The sequence below is a fragment of the Cricetulus griseus genome, chromosome 6, assembly GCF_003668045.3.
Source record: "Cricetulus griseus strain 17A/GY chromosome 6, alternate assembly CriGri-PICRH-1.0, whole genome shotgun sequence".
In the NCBI taxonomy this organism is placed as follows: domain Eukaryota; kingdom Metazoa; phylum Chordata; class Mammalia; order Rodentia; family Cricetidae; genus Cricetulus; species Cricetulus griseus.
In genome coordinates, this window is record NC_048599.1 from 53,823,597 (window position 1) to 53,844,457 (window position 20,861).

Consider the following 20,861-nt stretch of genomic DNA (forward strand, 5'->3'; position numbering starts at 1 on the left):
ATCACCATTTTTCTGTCACCCAATGGACCCAGGTATGGGGTGGCACACAGTTTCAATACCAGCAACTAGCTAAAACAGGAGGATCTCAAATTCCAGGCCAGCCTGGACTACATAGCAAGACTCTGTCTCAAAGAAGAAAACCAGCAAGAGATAAGCCCAATATTCAACTGGGCAATGAGAAATGTTATATGAGGAACTGACAGAGTAAGGTTCATTGTTTATGAGTCATGATTATTTCCTCAACAATGGGTGAAACCCTTGAATATACATAGACTTATCAGCCAGATCCCCTAGAACAGACATAAGTGGGATTTAAATGCTGGTGTTTCACTGAGATAGACCAGAGCACATAAAGAGTGTGTCATAAAAAGCTGGCAAAGCAAGTGAAAGGCGGTGGCTTCTGAGTCACCCATGGGTTTGAAAAGAAAAACAGCTGGCTACCTGCAGGGTTCTGTGAGTGTCAAGAGCCCCCTCTGCCCTGCAGAGCAATCTGTCAGGGAGAAGGGGCAGTTTACCTGTTGATGTCTCTCCATTGCCTTCTCTGCTCACCAAATGTGTCTCACAGATGCTAATTCCCACATATGCATATTGCCATCCTGTGTCACTCAGCTTTTCTAGGTGTTTCATCTACTCCTTCAAACGAGGAGAACCCATGGCCTTCTTGGATTCAAGAAGGTCTGAAGAGGGCACTTGAGCTGCTATCAGTGAAAAGAGGCAATTTGATGTCCCAACTTGAGCCAAATCATGATCTAGGACAGTGATCAGGTAAGGTACATAGATGATTCCAACATAAGCACTCAGTATTTGATTGTAAGAACTGTAACATCTGTGTGGAGTTGATGGTTAGAGTTGGAATTTTGTTATGTGTGGAGAACTAAATGCTTCACATTATAGATGGCTGAAAGCTGTGGAGCTACTTAGGAGAAAGCATATAAATAAGGTTTAAGATTAAGAGTACAAGTCTGTGTCAGAACTGGTGCACCTTGACTACCCAGACTGTTGGACATTACAAAGCCCATTCATCTTACTGGAAGCTTTGGCAAGGTAATATTGGAGTGATCATAAGTCCTTTGTGAATACCTTTTTAAAGCCAAAATACCTTGAGATTACACACATAGCATGGCAGCCAAACAAGGCTTACCAGTATACATGCATGTCCACAATCCAATCTATAAACACGGTTATTAGAGCACCAATTTGCTGAAATAATTGGACTAGTAGGCTCTGCCTATCTTGCACCAGAAATCGTTCAATTAGCCAAACCATGATTATCATAAATATCAATGAGCCTGACTATGGCAATACTTTCTAGGATGCAATGTGGTCTGAAGTCAGAGCTGTGGGGACAAGCATGCTACTATACACACTGCCTTGACTAGAAACTTCAGTGACAAGGCTCCAAGGTGCATCATTTTTAAAGTATTTTAAATTTATTTTAATTGTGTGTGTGTGTGTGTGTGTGTGTGTGTGTGTGTGTGTGTGTGTGTGTAAGTACGGGTATGTGCACATGTGTGCAGGTGCCCACAGAGGCCAGAGATCTCAGATTCCCTCAAACTGGAGTTAAGGGTGGTTGGAGTTGCCCAACATGGGTACTCAACTTAAGTCCTCTGCTTAGATCTGCTGGGCCATCTCTCTAGCTCCCAAGATGCCTTACTTTAAAGAAATCTTTTATGATCCAGTGTCTCCCCAAAATTTTTCATCATACACCATTCCTTTTTGTATAACATCAGTCCACCGTCTGAGGAACTGGTATCATAGAAAATTTGCCACCTCTAGAGTGTCTTGAAGTGACATGTAACAGGCTTGAATTCTGGCAGCTTAGAACTAAGTAAGCATTGTGCTCCATGCCTGCTTGTGACATCAGTTCTCTGTCACTTTAAAATCAAGTCACACACCCACACTCTGACTTAGTTTCTTCATTTTCCAAATAGGAAAAAAAAATACTGTCTTACAAGACCGTCAGGAAAAGCAGATCAAGGACTGGATGCAAAGACATTTTGAAGTTAAAAGGCAAGGCAAGTGAACTCCCCACTCCTCAAATGAACAATGTGGCTTGCGATGGATTCAACAAGCGCTCTCCTTTTTACAAATGAGCTCTGCACTGATCTGAGCAGGTTTTGTCTTTTTCAGCAGACTCTCACATCATTTTATGAATGCAGAGAGCCAAGAAGAGCGGATGTTGAGTGGTTGCCAGAGTGAAATGAGCGAGCCCTGCTGCCAGCTTCCCACCAAAAAGTAGGTGCTTGGACCATTTTATTCAAAAGCGGTTCTTTGAATGCACTATGTGCTGAATAAATACCCAAAACGCGTGTGTGGCTTCCTTGCTGTAGAAACAGGGTGGGAGTCACTGAGTTTAAGTGCACACATCGCTCCTGTGTGCTCCTCCTGAATCAGAATGGGAAGAGAAAAAGAATCAGTCATAAACCCTAGAATGAAAAAAACAGAGAGGGACTTTATGGTTAATCTGCCCCCTTTCCCTATTTGGCAGAGGTGCAAACTGACTGGAAGACTAAACTGACTTACTCCTGATAAAGTCACTTTTGGAAGAAAAACTAGGCCAGTTTCTTGTTAGTCAAAGCCAGTGCCCCTCTTTTCAGGCAAGCACCCCACTTTCCACCTTTTAATCTGGAAGCTGTGGCAGGACAATCAGCCTTCAAATATAACCCAACCACAGAATTCTGAGCATGCTAGGGTTGCACAAAAGCCCTATATGGTTAGAGTATGAAATGCCCCCCATATGTTTGAGTGCTTGGGAGTGGTATTTTGGAAGGCTCCAGAACTTGTAGGAGGTTGCACAAGGCTGTACAAAGTGTAGTGGTATATTACTTATGATTCATTAAGGCTTGACTGAGTTTTCAGAAAAGCAAAATCAGCCACAAGCCTTAGAAGCCAGGCACACACCTTTAATCCCAGCAGTCAGAAGCTAGAAGATGGTGGCACACACTTTTAATCCTAGGACTCAGGATTAAGAGGTGGAAAGATCTCTGAGTCCAAGGCCACCCAGAGATATACAGAGAGAATGAGTCTAGAAGAGAATTATAGCTCACATCTTTAATCCCAACATTAGGGAAGTATATAAGACAGAAGCAAGGTCTCAGAGAGACCTTCATTCTCCAGCCACACTGAGGAGAGGCAGCACTTTGAGGTTTGGTGAAGAGCTCGGGTGTGGTTCAGCCCTTTCATCCTGAGCTAGAGGTGAGAGCTAATGGCTGGCTGCTTTGCTTTTCTGATATTCAGTTTGAAGCTTCAACCTTATCAGTCTCTGGGTCTTTTATTTATTCATGTTACAGGTTACCTCTCTGGGGGATGAGTTTGAGGTTTCACAGCCTGTTCCTATATCTGATCTGTTCTCTGCTTCCTGACTGTAGATACAATGTGACCAGCAGTCATACACAACTGTTGTCCTGCCTTCCCCTCAGATTGTAAGCCACAATAAACCTTCCTTCCTTACAGGACTTCTTGTCAAGTATCTAGGACCAGCAACCAGAAAAAAGTGATACAAGTCCCCAGGGAGGCTATGCAGACTCTCAGCCTTCCTACAAAGACAATATGAAGATTGACAGAGAAGAAAGGTGATGAAGTAGGCAGTGTTTCTTTGTTAGAGCCTGACTTGGGGTAGGACAGGAGAGGATGTGGCTGAGGTGTGTTTTGATCCATGGAAGGAAGGTTCTGGAGCACGTGCCAGGCACAGTAACTCTGCCTTCTAGGAAAGAAACTTGGCTCTTATATCTCATGTCTGCCAGTCATTGGCTACACATTTCTGGGGAGATTTTATTTTTCTCCAAGCAAGATGGTTCTTGTTCTTAGAGGCAGTTTTCTGAAGAAAAAGACAGCTGTGAGATGTTGTCAGACTGTCTTGCAACATCGGGTGTGGTTAGGATCCTAGCTGGGTCAGGGATCTGAGCCTGGCATCCACAGCATCCGTGTAGCTCAGGAGCAGAGCATGGATAGGGAGAGAGAAGAGGCAATGCCTAAGATTACAAACTTGGAAAAAGCTATTTCCTGCTCCTCAGGACTGGATAGGACACGAGGCCAACTGAACCACTTTGTGTGAGTCTTTGACCCTCTCCACTTTGCGTTTCCTCTAGGGTCCCTCCTAGGTTTCAGCTGCAGTATTCACGAAGGCAAGGGGTAAGACAGGTGTGATGATATCCCCAGTGCCTTGGCCACCAACCCTGAGCCCCAGGTTGTTCAGAAACATCATCTGTAACCATCTCAGTCTGAAGAGGGAGTGGCCAGTCAGAATGAGTGCTCCTAGAGTAGAAGTGGGGCATAGCGTTCCCACCTTGAAGCACTGGAAAGCTTGTCTTTCATCCCTTTCTCAGGTCGGTATGCAAACTCCTGTTCTCTGCCGCATGAGTCAGTAAAGACTGGAATGGTCACGTATTTTGCACAAACATTTGTCAACAGTGATTTCAAAAACAACCCACTCTTCTTATCACACCACGAAGAAAATGTTAGTTCTTTTCTTTGGAGAGATTAGGGTCTTGACAGTCTGCAGCATAGCTCGCATAACAGTTTGTTGTTGAGAACGAGCTTAGCATGCTCACATTGCAGGAAATGGAGGTTCAGAGAAGTTTAAGTGACTTGACCAAGCACGTTCACGCTCTCTCTCCACCCCCCCATCTCTTGCCAATCCCCAATTAAGCTTCATGCGAACCAAGAAAGTATTTTACCATATAGCTGTATCCTTAGATCTTTTTATGCAAAAATTTTAGTGCAAATTTTGACTAAAGTTCTCCAGGCTGTCCCTGAACTCCCTGTAGCCTAGGCAGGTCTTTTACCTTGTGATCTTCCTGTCTCAGCCACTCATTTAATTGGGGATTACAGCCCTGAGCCAATAGTCCCAGCTAAGTGTCACTATTGTGTGTAAACGCACACACGTGTGCAGGTATGTCCCTGTGCCAGGAGACCAGAGGCCAATATCTGGCATCTTCCTCTATCTCTGACTACTATGTTTTTTTGAGACAGACTCTTAGTGAATATGAAGCTCACTGGTTTTTCTAGATGGCCTGGCCAGCAAGTTTTAAGAGTACTCCTGCGTCTACCTAGTCAGCCTATTGTTTATAGGTGTGTGACTCTGTGCCTGAATATTTACATCGGTGCTGGGTATCCAAACTCATGTCCTCACGGTTTTACAACAAGTATTTTACCAGTTGACCCATCTCCCTAGCCCAGAGTATGTCTCTCTTAAGTAAGCAAACAGTTGGATGTCAAAATACCAAAGCTTTGACTGAGAAACAAATATTCCCAGTTACATCAAAGCCAGTGACTGCCCCCAAGAATGCACAGGGCATGTGTGCTCCATTTGAAGTCACACAGGGAATAGGGAAGGAGACAGGTCCTGGAAGAGACAAGAGACTGACCTGTGAGAATCTGGAGGCTGACTTCCCCAAACATAGAGAAATTCAGGGAAGCCAGAGAAAACAGACAGGAAAGCACAGCTTGAAGGAAGCAAAGCTGAGCAATGGAGGCTTTACCAGCGTGCACCATGGTAGGTCTGGCAGAGTGCAGCACACTGAGGTAGAGTCTAGCAGGGAAATGAGGGTGAGCTTTGATTTGGAAACTAGGCCATGAGTGAGGAGGTAACAGAGAAGGGATGATGACCGAGCTTCTAAAGTCAGTTAGACTTGGAAGCAGTGATGTGGTGTGTCCTACCAGAAGGGGTCACATGCATAAAATTCACTTTTAAAATGTATTCTTTTGGGGTGCTGAAGATGTGACTGAAGTAAGCACTATTAAAATACAATGGTCCTAAGAGAGATCAGTGTGATCTGCTGGGGAATACCCCCAGGACATGTGTTGAGAGCTTAATGGCAGCTGGTTGAAAACATGATAATGCCAGGAAAGCATACAAAGGAGGCACCTAGGGGCATGAAGCTGGGTGCCAAGAGACAGGGGAAGATGCTGAGAGAGGCGGTCTCACAATTTGTGCCTGAGGTTGGTAGACAGAGGCCAGATATGAGGGCAAAGGGAATTGTCTCGTGGGCATTGGCACAGGGAGTCTCGTGGGCATTGGCACAGGGAGTCTTTTATTTACTCTTTTCCTTCTGAAATGTCAGTAATTTTAATCTGTGAATTGAACTGACAATCCATAGATAAACAGGAAAAATATACCGTTGTCAATATGCCTGTGAATGGGAGCCACAGAGGAAGTGTGAGATCCACAGGGAACAGGATAGCTGGTTGTTAGAGAGGAATAAACAAAGTGACAGAGGTTGGGGCTTCTGGGGGTAGGACTTAGGCTATGAGAGGTGGGGGAAGGAGATGACAGCCTCAAGTGTTATCCTGTGATTGTGGTAAGTCCCCTGGTGGCAGCTACCTGTGGTCATCTCTAACAAGGCCAGGTGTCAAATCTCTTCAGTCTCTTTGTCCTGTGGGAACAAAATCTTTGCTACACTGGGAGGATGTCCTCAGCAAAGATCCTGTCACTGCGCTGGAGATGTTTGCATTTCCTCTTACTAAAGGACAGCTCTTCAGAGTTCTTCCTGCATCTGATGAGCTCGGCAGTTACAATAACCAACTGGAAACATATCATATAAATAAATTTGTTTGGGGTAACATATTCCAATCCCTGTCAGTGTCTAGACGCTCAGTCCTGAAAGGGAACACATTGTATCTTAGCTGGGAAGAATCACTTCACATGGAGCCTTGGGGAGAAGAAGGTCTTAATTGGTTAGGAGGGGGAAAAGGAGGAAAGTGGCTCCCAGGAAGCTTCACTCTTCTGCTGTGGGGAAACAATGAATGTTGACACCAAACTGGGCTATTCTTAGGCTGTGCTCGGAGCCTGCTTTTACAGACAGCAGTTCCCAGGCACTGGTGCATATATTACATTAAATTAGTTCTAATCATCTTGAAGATATTCACTATGTTTACCAACAAATTTGAATGATACTGCCTGCCCCTTTCTAAATTTTAAATATGTGTTTGTATGAGCATATGCCACAAATATTCAGGAACACTAAGAGGTCAAAAGACCTGAGTTCCCTGGAGCTGGAGTTAAAGGAGACAATGAGTCATCAGATCTCCTTTTCTGATATTAAATCATGAATACTATCTGCCACTGGTAGCCAGCATTCTTTAAATTTAATTAATTTACTTTTTTATGTGTATGAGTGTTTTGCCTGCATGTATATCAATGCCTGTATACCACGTGCATGCCTGATGCCCAACGAGGTCAAAAGAGGTCTTCAGAGCCTCCAAAACTAAAGTTACAGACAGCTGTGAATTGTCATACGGGTGCTCAGAACTGAACTCAGGTCCTCTGCAAGAGTAACAAGCACTCTTAACCATCACCAAGCCATCTGTGTAGCCCCTTCTCCGGCCATTTTTTAGGACGGCTTAATGTTTGTGTCTTTGTTAGCATCTAAGCCTACTTGGAAAAGAACTGGCAAGTGTCAAGAACTCCAAACTGCCGAAAATGTAGATTATGATTTCTGCACAGAGTGTTGTTTCCAGCTACTATTTTTAGCTCATTAGCTAGAGAATGCCAGGTACCAGGTGATAACCTATGAAAAAGCCAGTGTGGTGAGGTCTAAAGCTTTCCTGCCCAAAGCCTTGGGAGAGATTAACACAATGTCTTTAAATCATTGCACAATCAACATATATTTTTATATACCATAAAACAAAAAGTGACAGAACTTTAGACACTCCCAAATTCCTGATTGTGTTAAGCCTCAAGCCTCTGACCTTGAGAGGCATGGGTTACACAGAAGATAACCAATACATGGTCTAATGTAGAAAATTTAGAACAAGGCAATGCTTGTTCTAAAACCAATATGTGCTTTAGACCATGAGATGACATCTCTCTCTGTCTGTCTCAGTCTCTCTCTCTCTCTCTCTCTCTCTCTCTCTCTCTCTCTCTCTCAATATGTCACAGTCTCAGGCTAGATGGAACATGAGAATTGGGAGGAATGCACCTATGCTGATGCATTCCTCTTAAGATAATGGGTACATGCAAAGGAAAAGTCATTCGAATATGTAAAGGAAATGGTTAGATACTCCCAGTGCATAGAGAATCTGGAGACTTACATTGCTTCACTGTGAACCTCATTGATGTCTTGATTTCTCAGAAGGTTAGCCTTGCTGAAAGCAGGGATTAATTTACACCTTAAGAAGTATGGAGGATTTAGTGAGAGAATAGACAGCAAAGCTTACCTAAAATGTGGACTTGGTCAGATCACTGTTTCTGACTCATTCAGCCAACCTTTGTTGAGATGGCTTCATTCTGAGATTGTTTTAAATTGTAAACAACCAGTATAGACACCATGCACTGGTTCTCAGGGAGGGGACTCAGGGAAGGAACTTAAGCAAAGACATATGGCCAGCATCTAGTAGTAACAGTGGTCCCTTTTCTTTCCAGGGAGTAACCAACTGTCACTATTTTGGGCTCTGATGTAATTGTCAAACACTACTCTCCCACCTTTCACAACAGAAATATATGACCCTGATTTGGCCTGTTTATCTCAGCAGACTGGTGGATATCTTCAGGGGAAATGCATGTGATTAAATTTGGACCAACAGCACCTCAGTGCTCTGAGGATGAGTGCTCTTGCCTTAACTGGTTTACTGTTCAGCTAGCTCCAGGTTGATAGCTAAAAGTCATGACCACCTCATACAGAGTGTAAAGTAGCAAGTGAGATTCTACATGTTTCCAAATTATATTGTTGGTGCTATGAGCAAATTAGTCACCTTCATACTAAATCTCCATTATTTTTAAACATTTCAATACCAGGTGATTCATTAACACAGACAAAAGGAAATGTTCATACAATAGTCCCCAAGCATCAGGAAAATGAAACATAACATTCTCAAGAGATAAAAATGGAAAAGTCTCAAGAGATAAAACAAATAGGAACAGCAAAGAGAATTTAACAAAAAAGATGAAAACTGAGCTAACAGGGTGTAGAGAAGAAATGAGAGAGAAAGAAACCTTCCCAAGAAGAAAGCACCTCCTACACATATATTACATATTACTATAGCCAGAATAACAAGTACAAAATTATCTTCATGACCTAAGCAATTCAAGATTAAAATAAAGAAGAAGAAGAAGAAGAAGAAGAAGAAGAAGAAGAAGAAGAAGAAGAAGAAGAAGAAGAAGAAGAGAGAGCTTTATGGGTTCTGAACAAATAGTAAGGATAAGAAAAAAATAAGAGTGGCTTCTGGCGGGGTAGTGGTGGTGGCACACACCTTTAATCCCAGCACTTGGGAGGCTGTGAGTTCAAGGACAGCCTGGTTTACAGAGACAGTTTCAGGACAGGCTCCAAAGCTACAGAGATAACCTGTTTCAAAGAACAAACAAACAAAAAACAACAACAAAAGAGAGTGGCTTCTGATTTCTTAGTGACATTTGGTGACAAGCTACCATTGACAAGTCATGTGATAATCATATGAAAAATAATAATTGTGATACCATTATATCTACCTTAAGTTATATTTTTGGTTTAAACACATTCATATGCCATGTAAGAAATTATATATTTTTATGTCATACTTAATTATAAAATAATTTAATGGAGCAATTATAATTCAATAAAATATATTAGATGGCTATAACACCATGTAAGGACTCACAGCCGTCATAGATGAGTATCTGCATCACTTTCAGGTAGAAATACAAAGATTATTTACTGGACATCTTTTAAACGTTCCCTCTCTAAGAGCATATGGGGCCCAACAGTTTAGTCTTTACTAGCTTTCTGAACAAAATACAGTAAAACCTTGATTTTAAAAAGTGAAACTAGGGCTGGAGAGATAGCTCAGCTGTTAAAGGCTAGGCTCACAACCAAAAAGTGAAACTAAAATGCCCATTAATAGCATTCTTGTGATAAAAAGAATAAGAAATGCTACCAGTATGTCACTCCTCTCTAATCTCTTGGCACTTTATCACCAGTGGGACTCACATGAGGAAAACATCAGTTATGCAAACACGATGTTTGATTTTACTAAAGTACAAATATGTGTATTATACTCAATAAATTAGGTATAGCTTTATTTCAATACTAATTTATACACTGGAGTACATCAGTAGCAATAAAAGTAATTGCATTCACTTGTCTAAGATAGTTTACCATTCCTCGACATATTTTAAAAGTGAATGTCAGCTTGAGCTTGAGTACTATAAAATTTGGAACAATTATGACCCAGGGAGAAAAAAAAAGCACTAACAACCACAGTTGTACACTTACTTTTCACTTTTGCTTTATGGAGGTGTATTTGTTAGGGTGGGAGAAAAAAAGTATAATTTCACTTAACAGTTTGCATTCATAAAATTTAAACATTAGGCATAGAGAAAGTGCCTTTTCATCCTGCAGACCTCATAATCGCTAGGACTGGCCTGGGTGACACAGACAAATGACATAGACAGGATGTGGGTTTACTTGTATTTTATAGCAAAGATCAAGAAACAGTGTCAAAGGCCAAAATAGCTTCTGCTGCTTCTTTCTTTCTCCTTCCTTCCCTCTCTTCCTCTCTTTCTTCTTCCCCCCATTCTCCCTCCCTCCCTTCCTCCCTAATTCCTCCCTGCTCTTTCATTTTCTTTTTCTTTCTCCCAACCTTTCTTTCTTGTTTTCTTCCTTTTTTTAAAAATTTTTTTTTCTTTGAGGCAGGCCTTGCTATACAATTATGTAGCCCAGGCTGCCCTGAAACTTGGTATGCAGGCTGGTCCCAAACTAGTGACCTTCCTATTTTAGCCTCTGGAGTGACAGGATTAAACGTGTGGGCCATGAGACAGGAGCTCTCTATGTAGTTAGCCTGGCCTTGGACTCACATTTCTTCTACTTTTTCTCCTGTATGAAAATACTAGGATTATTGGAGTGAGCCACTATGCCTAGCAGCTGGGAGTTATTTTTTTAAATACTCCTCAAACTTTAAAGACATGTTAGGTTTGGATGTCCCATTTGTAGCTGAGCACTGCATGGACATATATTCTCCTCCTTCGACCAGTTTTGTGTTTCTGCATTAACCACCATTCGCTGCATGAAGAAACTTCCCAGATGAGGTCTGAGAGCTGCGCTAAGCTGTGGATAGAAAGATAAAACGTTAGAGGGCCATTTGATATCATATCCATTAGCAAAACAATGGTAGTAGGTTCACCCCTGAAGCTAGAGTTCCTCAACCACAGGTTCTGGGCCAGATGTATAGAACCAGGCATATGTTTCATCCTATAGAGCAGGCGTTAAGTACAATCAGAAAGTGATTGGTTACCCCATAATATTTATTCCACTGTTGCACCACGGGCATATCTTGCTACAGTTCACAAGTATATAAGTATATTATGTATCATATAAAATAGTTCACAAGATTCGTAGCTGGATAAGATTGATGATGACCTCCCGCCCTTGTGAACACCTTGTCCAGAACTCTGAAAGCTAGCCAGCATGGGGGAAGCTTCCAAGGTGGAACCAACTTGGTTTCTCCAAGTCTTGGTCCCTCCAAAGTATATGGTCCCTTCAGAAATAGGGTCTTACCAGGAGGCTCCAGGAGACATACAAAAGCAATCGCAAAGGCCTGTATTGTTTGGGATCTCTGGGAAGTCTCCTAACAAAACTGGAGAGAAGATATCCTGTACCTTTTGTGTCTGACTTCTGGCAGGAGCATTTTGCCCTTGTGTAGAATAACTCTGATTAAATTCTGTTTTAAGAAATTAAATGTTTTTTTTTTAAATGTGTGTGGGTGTTTTGCTTACATGTAAGTCTTTGTACCACATACATGTCTGGTGCCTACAGAGATCAAAAGAGGATTTCACATGCTCTAAGTACTTGGAATTGAATTCAGGTCCTCTGGAAGAGCAGTCAGTGCTATAACTATTGAGCCATCTCTCCAGAACCCAGTCAAACTAGTTTATATGATATATAATATACATATGAAGTGTATAAAACTTTTTAAGGCATCCTTAGTGTTACTTATCTTTCTCATCCTCCCAGGCACTGGCCTCTCACCCCTTCCCTGTACTACCCTCTCCCTCTTTCCTCATTTAAACCTCCCTCCCCATTATTCGCCCTTTCCCCTTTGTATTACCGTGCTCTGCTGTGCCCTCTCCTTAAGATCTATCTTCCCCTCTCCACCAATGGTCCCTTCCTAGCTTCCTGCATTCCACAGATGCTCCAGGTTAAACACTCAAATCTAAAGATCCAATAGAAGAGCCCACACAAGAGTGAGAACACGGGACCCTTGTCTTGCTGCGTCTGGGTACCTCAAATATATATATATATATATATATATATATATATATATATATGTATATATATCTCAGTATATATATCCATTTTTGTTCAATTTACCTGTAAATTTTATAATTTCATTTTTCTTTACAGTTGAATAAAACTCAAGGTTGTCACCAAAGAAGGGAGAGATGTGGAGAGATGTCGTAAGAGCTGGACCTTGGGGAGGACCAGAGCAAAACTTTGTCTTCTGGGCCTGACAGAGCCGTACCTGACAGTAACTCACACCTCACAGCTACCGTGGTTGCCTGCCCATAATTAAGTCAGCCCATACGCTAGCGTGGAGTAGACAGGCTCTCATGAGTCCCCGTCCCTAGCTGAGGGACTGCTGGCGGTTGATGTCTTCTGCAGGGGAGAGAACATCATTTTCCTTTTAAGAATGTGATCCCTGGTAGACTGACCATGGTTGAGATGCCTCAGACTCATGTGTGTAGGTGGAGGGGTACTTCTAGCTGAGGGGCCCTCACGTCTTTTGTTTTCTTTCTTCTTTGTGCTCCACATCACTTGCAATTTTTCCATGGACAGCTATTACTTTTACCAAAATATAGAAGTGAGTATGTTTATGAGTATTTATAGAAAACCGAAAAAAATATTAGTTTACCAGCAAATGATAATTGTTGGGCAGTTTGCTTAATTGGGTTTCCTGACTCAGTGGCATCCGCCAGTGTCAACCTGCTAGACTCTAGACTCCACCTGAGTTGATCTGCCTCATTCTGTGATTTGCATAGCACCATATGCTGCCCTGACTGAATTTTTTACACAGTGTGAAATAATTCCTGTTGACAGGATAACCACAATTACAGCAGGTAGGCTAAACTAAGGGAAAACAATGATCAAATTAGGGAAACAGTAAGTAGACAATTACCTGTGCCCACTACCAAATGTTGTCACTAATATGTTCAGGATGTCTGCAGAGCATTTGGTTGGGAACAGCTTGAGGGCCACTTGGGATGATACTGGGATGTGAGCATGGCTTCTCCTGGATGCACTGGTTTATGAGCTGATTAGGATGTTTAAGTGGCATTCAGTCTTAAATTTTTACCACAGTCTGAAACATGAACATTTGGCTCATGCCTCAAAACCTGAAGGTAAAGATCCAGAACCAAGAATTATGAATTTGCTTTTCTGCTTGACTGGATGCTGTGTACCTTAGATTAATAACTAAAATTTTTTATTTTGAGTATCAAAAGTCACTGTTAATTATTTGACTGAAACAACACATCCTGATACTCTCTGCTTACTTGCCCTCCTTTGCCATTAATGAGCAAGATATCTCAGAGTGAACTGTGAATGTGGAGATAACCCCATGGAGCAACTGTTCTTAACCTGTGGGTCGAGACCCATTGGGGGTAATTTGACCTTTTCACAGGGGTCACCAAAGACCACCATAAAACACAAACATTTACATTATGATTCATAACAGTAACAACATTACAGTTATGAAATAGCAATGAAAACGTTTTATTGTTGGGGGGTCACTGCTAGTATTATATTCACTATGCTCCCTTTTAAAAGGGCCCTGCCCACCTCCCCTCTTCCTCCCTTTCTTTCTCTCCCTTTCTCTGCCTGTCTCCTCTCTCTCTCTCTCTCTCTCTCTCTCTCTCTCTCTCTCTCTCTCTCTGCTTCTCTGCCTCTCTTTCCTTTCTTCCACTTCTTGTGTCCCCAAAAGCTGGTCTCTCCACTCCCCCTTCCCCCTTTTAACAATACCTTTCCCCTAATAAAGTCCCCTCCACCCAAGCTCTGTGGCATGGTATCTTCTCTTGAGCAGATTTTTAAAATTACAACAGTCACCACAACATGAGGAACTATTTTAAAAGGTCCCAGTATTAGGAAGGTTTGAGAACCACTGTCATACAGAGTCCTGCTGAAACAAGCTTGCCACAGGCACTAGTCAACCCTTCACTTTCAATATCTCTCCTTCTCTTCATTGGCATGAACCTATGCCACCCCCACAAAAACCGTGACTGCTTAATCTTCCCAACGTGTGCTCCTAGGCAGAGCTGGGCCCCCCAAAACCTGCAAAGGTCAGGATTTCATTGGACAGTGCCTCTGAGGGTGAGCAAACTGCTTTTTGGAAAGAGGTTGAAGGATGCTATAGAGGTGAGAATGCTTTTTTTTTAAAAAAAAAATTTAGATTCACTTATTTCATTATTTTGTATATGGGGCCTATGCCTACTTGCATTTCTGTGCACCATGTATCTGTCTGGTACCCTCAGAGATCATAAGAGGACATTAGGTCCCCTGGGACTGGAGTTACAGATGGTTGTGAGCTGCCATGTGGGTGCTGGGAATGGAATCTAGTCCTATATACATGAACAACCAGTGCTTTCACCCACTGAACTAACTCTCCAGACTGAGACGGCTTTAAAATGTCTCCTAAAGTTAGACGCTAGCCCACTCAAGCATGTGGCTCTGGCAGGCCTTGTCCTTCTTCCCCATTCCCTCTGCCTTGCTAAAATCCATTAGATTGCATCCCTAAAGCTAGCCACCAAGGTCTATTCCCTCATTTGGCCACTTCCTCCTCCTGAGACTGATTACCAAGGTCCAGCTACCAAAGTATTGAAGTCCAGAAACCAACCCCCCCTTTGGCTGCCCTAATTAACATGCCCAATCAAAATTAAACAACTCATCCTAACACAGGATTCCCCCTTTACCTTTATAAACCATCATTTGCTTATGTGCCATGTCTGTCTTCTCTCTAACCAGAGACAGTCCTTTGTTCCTGTAATACAAATGCCCCTTCCCCCATCCCTTGTCCCCTTCCCCGTCTCTCTCATTCCCTATCTCCTTGACTACCACATCCTAGCCCCTTCTAACACAGACCACCCCTTTTTCCCTTCTTAAATATTATACCTGCAAGGTCATTTGCTGCTGTTTTTCTGCCCAAGTCAGAAAGCAGCCACTTCTACTTTTCTTTCCCACTTAATAAAGGATCTGTCTGTGCAAACAGGTGTTTGGATGTGGTTTGTGCCTAATTTGGGGTCCAGGAGGAATCCCCCTCTGTGCAGGGGTCTTTTCCAATTCTTAATGTAATTGTGGGTTTTGTGGTGTGTGTGTGTGTGTGTGTGTGTGTGTGTGTGTGTGTGTGTGTGTGTGAGACCTAGGTCTTTAAGAACAATCAATTAAAATTTACCCGCTGGAGCCTTTTGCAAAACAAATCATTATGTCACTTATTAAAAGTGAAGAAGCCATAGTGCCTGACATACATGTGGAAGAGCAGGGAAGAGCATCAAGGGCTAGGTGTAAAACCATACTGCACAGTTCTGTTTAAAAGTACCGAGAAGTTTGGGTGTTGCCACCTGCAGCGCATGACATTAGCATAATCTAGTTTGCTTACTTTTAGTTGATGAGTTGCAAGCTGCAGTTAGGCTTGATTTGTATTGTTTCATCTAAATTGCGGGCTGTAGCTCAGAAGGAGAGAAAGTAGTTAAAGAAGATGCTCACAGCAGCTGGAGAGACTAAACTGTCCCCTGGTTTTCTTTGAAATAGACCACAAAACACAACACGGCAGCATGGAGATATTTCTCACTAGGCTTCCCATTTAAAGTGGGTTTCTCTCTCTCAGAAGCCTCCCAGCTGGGTCCAGAATGTATTTCTGTCCACCAAGTACCTGCCTGATACCCTCATAGGTTAGAAGAGAGCATCAGATCCCCTCGGACTGGAATTACAGATGCTTGTGAGCTGTCTTGTGATTGCTGGGAATTGAACTTAGTCCTCTCTGCAAGAACAACCAGTTCTTTTACCTGCTGCATTAACTCTCCATCCCCAGAAGGCTTTTAAATGACTGCGAATGCCCCCTCACAAACACATAGACCTAATCTTTCTCTCTCGTAGCTCCGAAGGTCTTTGTCCCTAGAATGACATGAATTTCCCGAGAATACCTAATCATATTGCTTGAGTTGTGAGACTGGCTTAGAAACACACAGCATACTTTGCTCTGATATGACCAAGTGTCCTACAGCTAGGCTCACCTCAAAGGACAAGGGCAGTGTCACCAGGAAGCAACACAGTCTCTGAACTCACATCACAGCTTACCTCCCAAATCAGAGACCAGCATTAACCAGCTCTGGTGGCTCTTCCACACATCTGTAGTTACTAAGATATTCATGTTAATGCCATCACTGATGGTTTATAGACATGTTTTGGAAGCCAAGGATTAATGTCTGCTTTTTGTCTCATCAACACACAGAGAGATAGAGATAGCGATAGATAGAAAGAGAGAGGGGTGAAGGTGGAGAGAGAACCTTGTTTGGGGGGATGTCTGCTTGTTTTTAAATGGCTTCTCTATTTTGATACCAGAGTATCTGTTTCTTTTTAGTGCATACAGACTCACCACCTCTCCCTCTCCATGTCTGCTTTTCCCTATGATCCTCCCGCCCCTGCACAGTCTTTCTACGCAAGCTGCTCTGCTTTGCCTCCTGTTCCCACTTCTGGCATCTCAGTTGTGACAGCTGAGCCTCCATTGCCTAGATGTCAATGCAGGCAGCAAACCACTCTCCGTTTTCTGCTTGTTCCCTTGACCCTTGATACAGGAAGGAAAAGCAGCTAGCAGTACTTCAAGTATCATGTTCAAAGAGCCCATCAAAAGCCAAAATCCTAGGCATCCCATGCCTCCATCTGTTCCTCTCCTGTGAAATTTCCCCAGCGAAGTGTAAAGCATTCCCACCCTGTGATTGTACAAGCAGAAACCCCAGGTTGGAGCTACTGGGGTCTCCCTTTTCCTCATGCTCACGGGCAGTCCATCAGTGAGACGTCTCAGGGAAGCACTCTCTTGCCCTGTCTACCCCCCTCACCTGCTCCATTATTCTAGGTTGCACGCTCCCAGACTGGTTTCTCCACTCCCAGCTTTATGCCCACACAGAGGTCAAAAGTTCAAAGTCATTTTCTGGACTATAACTATAAACCTCCCCATTCAAACCATCAATAGACCTTTAGAGAACATCTAAGCGAGATATTGTAGCCATTGACCTTTGCCTCCATCTCAGCCTCTTCAATTCTCCTCTTCTCTGCACTCTTCTAGCTCATTGGCTCGAACCCTCTGTATACATCCTGCTGCCTCCTCTGGCTGATTGTCTGGAGCTCTGTTTCCCATAGGAGCATCATGGTGACATTTCTCTACTCAAGGTACTGTTCACAGTGAGGCTAACCCCTGACACACTGTCTGAAGTAAGTTTTCATATTGGCCCAATGCTCTTGTGCTGCTGTCTAGGCTTGTCAACCTATAAAATACCTTTCCTGTTGCTATAAGACACACCGACCAAGGCAACTTATAGTCATGACCATCATGATGGGAGCCTGGCAGCAAGCATGGAGCTGGAGCAGTAGCCGAGAGCCTACATCTGAGATGCAACCAGGAGGTCAAGAGAGCTAACTGGGCATGGCACCAGCTTTTGAAACCTCAAAGCCCACCTCAAGTGACACATTTCCTCCAATAAGGCCACACCTCTGAACCTTTGAAGTTGTTGCAACAAGGGGGGCCAAATATTCAAACATATGAGCCTCTGGAGGCCATTCTCATTTACACCACAACACTTGCCGAGGTTTTGTTTTATGTTTCTGTTCCTGGGTGCATCAATATTGGACTACAAACTCTAGAGAGTAACTAAATTAAATTATTAATTCATTTTTTTTTCTTAAACTGAAGAAAATTGTGACATGAGACCTGACAAATGCTAGCCTTATTTCTGTGTTCATTTACCTCCAAGTTAGTTACTCTTTGTGATGAATAGATGTCAACACTAGCGGTGCAGGATAGGAACACCAGATCAATGGATCCATGCTTGGCCCGTGCTTGGAGCAAACATGAGTTGGTGTGCCTGACACAAGCTGCTAGAAGGAAGACTGTGCCCAGCACTGGCATAGTAGTTGGGGTGCACTCAAAGAGCGCCTCCTATGGGCACAAGGCAAATGAGTCTTGTGAAAAAGAGGAGATGGGGTTGAATCAATAAATCTCTGCCTCTCCCCAAATGGAAGCATTTCCTTCTTGCTTTCACCATTCATTGGAGTGTGTTTCAGTCATGACCAACTAATGTCCTTTTCTGGCAGATTAGTCTGTTCAGCATAGAGGCAGACGACACACAGGAAGTCTTCACTCCTAACGTGGAGAACTTAATCCAAGACTATACCATGGCTTGACTGAACCCCAAAGAGTGACAACATACAAAGATGGACTACTTTGAGACACAGACTTTGCTACTCCCAGCTGTGTTTTGCCTCCCATCTTTCTGAGTTCTGTCTCTGCCTCACTTTATAACTGTCTTCCCATGACATCCCTCCCCCACCATTTATGCTGATTCCTATCTATGATTTTGAGGCTATTTAAAATACTGGTCTCCCTGTCTAAGGAAAAAAATCTCTTTCCTGAGTTTCAGTATGCCCGTGTGCCAGTCTGATATTAAAATTAATAGCTCTATTGAGGCAAAACAAGCATATGATGAGTTTCACATATTTGAAGAGTGAAATTTGTTAGACATGACAGATGCACACAGCTGAAAGCTGTCACCAGAAATCAAGGAATATACTTCTCGGTAAAGGTTCCCCTGTGCTGTCCTTCTCTCCTTCAGGAGAATTGATCTGCTTTTACTATACTATATTTTTCATGCACTGGAGTTTACATAAAGGGAGCCATTCAGTATCTGTTCTTCGATGCCTGGTTTCTTTTGCTTAGTATCACTCTGACAAGGCACGTTCAAGTTGCTCATTCAGTAGCTCATTTCATTTTATTGTCAAAGAGCTTTCTATTGAATAGTTACACCATAGTTATTTATGCAGTCAGTCATGGGTGTTTTTATAGTTTATGGCTCTTATGAACAAAACTACTAAGAATGCCCAGATGTAGAGTGTCTATCTCTAAAAAGAAAAGAAAAGAACCTGGAATTGCTTCTAAGGTTTGTAGCTTTGTGCTGGGACCTTTTGGGTAGGTCAAGTATAGAAGATGTGGGCCTATTTATACAACTACCACTGTGTACAAGCTCCACCATGCCTATATCTTTGCCTTTACATTTAGGGAATTGTTACAATTAATCTGAACAGTTCAGTCTCCTTCTTTCTGTTCTTCCCTTCAATGTCTTGTCTTGGTGCCATTCTTTAAGACTCTACTCAGGTCCCTGACATCTTCCCACATTTCTTTTTACCCAAAGAAACTAATACAAACTTGACCACTCCCTCCCTCCTTAGTACCACATGCATGTTCTATAACTGATGCACCCAGCAGGTACTTCGTCCTTTTTCAAGAAAGAAAAAGGGCAAGAATATAAGGAAACACCCACAGCATCACTGTGCACACTGGAATTCACTACATCATTAACATCCATTTCCCCATCATCATAAGGAACAGTGAGTTACATCACACCTCAAGCTGAAGCTGAGAACAAGCTTCCATTTCAAACAGTTCCTTTCTCCTTCAGTGTCCCTTCAGGACAGCACCAATAACGGTGAAATACGGCATTCATATTTCTGAGAAATAAGCCAAAAGAGGGCACTAGCAAGAGACAGCTACAAATTTTCATTCCCTTCAAGTTTCATGCTTACAATTTAAAAACTTACAACCCAGGGGAGAAAGGAACGCTAAGATTTCTCAGCCGTTGGCAGTAAGAAGGGTGGCTGCTTTGGAGATGCCCCTGGGACAGCAACAAAGGCCTCCTAACTGGAGGACTGTGTGCTCCCACTCCTCTGGGGCTAAAAGGAGCCCAGGGAGGGGCTGAAGGAAGGAGATCATCTTACAGTGCTCCCCCATTGTGTTTGTTCACCTTTCTTTTGCTAGGTCAGACACCCACAGAAGGTGGTATTTTAACTCTTTCTTCACCTCAGAAAATGAAAGTCACACTCATGGCAGAATCCAGCCAATGAGCAAGAATAGAGTCTTAATGGAGATTTATTACACTTTATCATCACCATCATCATCATCATCATCATCATCATCACCATTGTATGTGTGTGTGTGTGTGTGTGTGTGTGTGTGTGTGTGTGTGTGTGTGTAGTGTGCATGGCACTGCATATATGTCAGAAGACAACTTGAGGCAATCACTTCTCTCTCTCTCTCTCTTTACTGTGTAGCTTTCAGGGACCAAAGTGAATTTGTCAGGCTTGGTGGCAAGAGCTTCTACCTGCTGAGCCATCTCATTGGCTCACAGAGAGTTTTTTTAATGCCCAATATCACTCCAGACCTCACAAAGTAATTGGTCTCATGCCTCTTTTGTCTTCTAGTCTTGCACTCTGTATTTTATGGAGACCTTTCAAAGCCATCTGATATTTCTAAGGAGAAAGGACTCTGATTTTAGGATGTGGACTCTCTCTGTGTGACTGGTGCCTGAATTCTGCATGAATGGAAAACCAGCTGTTCTCAGAGCCAATAAATCACAAAAGCTGTCTGGGCCTGGCTGCTAGAAGATCTATCCTGTGACCACTCTTGCAAGTCGGAAGAGGAGGGTGGGGCTGGGGTGGTTGAGATGAAAGGCAGGATTTCCTGTGGAAAATCAACTTGGACCTCTCTAGTTAGTGGTCCAGTTTTTCCTCCTTATGTGCTATGTGTGAGCCAGTGTGAGCCACCAGCTATCCCTTTAACCTCATTACAACAGCAGGCATTGCCTTCACCTGAGCAAGATACAAAGCCTTGCTTCAGACATGCTTGGGGTAACACTG